Genomic DNA, 2,260 nt, shown 5'->3' on the forward strand with positions numbered 1-2,260 from the left:
CTACATGCATGCACGCACATACACACACATAGAGTCATACACCCACCTGCACATGCACACGCACGCAAGCACATGCACACATGCACACACGTGCTACATGCATGCATGCACATAAACACACAAAGAGTCATACACCCACCTGCACATGCACACGCACGCAAGCACATGCACACACACGTGCACGCAGACACAGGCACAGGCCCACCTACGCACGCACATGCACAAACACACACACACACACACACACTGACACACACACACACAGACACACACACACAGACACACACACACGGACACACCAAACACACACAAACACACACACTGACACACACAGCTGGAGGCCATAGTGACATGTTCGCACCATGCCTGGGGGAGCCTCGTGGGGCGCGTTCTGTCCCGGCCCCCCGAGAGGCTGCGTCCGCGGCGCAGGTGTTCCGACGCGAGGAGGCTCGCACGCGGGCTGTAATGGAGGACATCAGGAATGCTACAAGAGTTTTCTCCCTGCCGAGCTGTTCTCACTCACCTCCCCGTCCCCACAGCTGTGAGGGGGAAGGCCCCCCGCGGAGACCGGGGAAAACAAGGAGGCAGAACCTCACAGAGACGAAACAGATCGGAGCTGGAGCTCAGCGTGGCCTCTAGGGTGGGCTAGAGGCCCCGCCCTGAGGGTGGGGTTGGTAGGGGGCAGAGCTTGGCGTGGCCTCTAGGGTGGTGTAGAGAGGCCCCGCCCTGAGGGTGGGGTTGGTAGGGAGGGGGAGCTTAGCGTGGCCTCTACGGTGGTGTAGAGAGGCCCCGCCCTGAAGGTGGGGTTGGTAGGGGGCGGAGCTTTGTGTTGCCTCTAGGGTGGTGCAGAGGCACCGCCCTGAGGTGGGTTGGTAGGGGGCGGAGCTTAGTGTGGCCTCTAGGGTGGTGTAGAGAGGCACCGCCCTGAGGTGGGTTGGTAGGGGGCGGAACTTAGCGTGGCCTCTACGGTGGTGTAGAGAGGCCCCGCCCTGAAGGTGGGGTTGGTAGGGGGCGGAGCTTAGTGTGGCCTCTAGGGTGGTGTAGAGAGGCCCCGCCCTGAGGGTGGGGTTGGTAGGGAGGAGGAGCTTAGCGTGGCCTTTAGGGTGGTGTAGAGAGGCCCCGCCCTGAGGGTGGGGTTGGTAGGGAGGAGGAGCTTAGCGTGGCCTCTAGGGTGGTGTAAAGAGGCCACGCCCTGAAGGTAGGGTTGGTAGGGGGCGGAGCTTTGTGTTGCCTCTAGGGTGGTGCAGAGGCACCGCCCTGAGGTGGGTTGGTAGGGGGCGGAGCTTAGTGTGGACTGTAGGGTGGTGTAGAGAGGCACCGCCCTGAGGTGGGTTGGTAGGGGGCGGAGCTTAGCGTGGCCTCTAGGGTGGTGTAGAGGCCCCGCCTTGAAGGTGGGGTTGGTAGGGGGCGGAGCTTAGTGTGGCCTCTAGGGTGGTGTAGAGAGGCCACGCCCTGAAGGTGGGGTTGGTTGGGGGGTGGAGCTTAGTGTGGCCTCTAGGGTGGTGTAGAGGCACCGCCCTGAGGGTGGGGTTGGTAGGGGGCGGAGCTTAGCGTGGCCTCTAGGGTGGTGTAGAGAGGTCCTGCCCTGAGGGTGGGGTTGGTAGGGGGCGGAGCTTTGCGTGGCCTCTAGGGTGGTGTAGAGGCACCGCCCTGAGATGGGTTGGTAGGGGGGCGGAGCTAAGTGTGGTCTCTTGGGTGGTGTAGATGCCCCGCCCTGAGGTGGGTTGGTAGGGGGGCGGAGCTAAGTGTGGTCTCTAGGGTGGTGTAGAGGCACCGCCCTGAGGGTGGTGTTGGTAGGGGGGCGGAGCATAGTGAGGCCTCTATGGTGGTGTAGAGATTGTTGGGTAAAGGGGGTGAGGGATAGGTATGGGGTAAGGTATGAGAGTATGAGGAGGGTGGTGTTGGGTAGTGTAGGGTGGTGCTGGGTGGTGTTTTGGTTGGGGTTGGGTGGTGCTGGGTAAGAAGAGCCTGGATCCACATGCGAAACCTCTCTCTTTATTAAATGAAACATCAGACAATATAAATGAATAAATGTATTAATAAATGTATATATATATATATATATGTGTATAAATATAGCAAAATAGCAATTATCCCATATATAAATAATTATTATGTATAATAATTAAATAATAATAAATACTTAAATAAATAAGGTAACTCATACACGTTCAGCATGTGGTGCATAATCGGACTGCATTCGATGTTGTGCTTTTGGAAAAGCGCGCGTGTGGGATAGGGCAGGGCGCTAATCTCAGTA

Source organism: Pollachius pollachius (genome assembly GCF_949987615.1).
Source record: "Pollachius pollachius genome assembly, chromosome: 5".
Classification (NCBI taxonomy): Eukaryota; Metazoa; Chordata; class Actinopteri; order Gadiformes; family Gadidae; genus Pollachius; species Pollachius pollachius.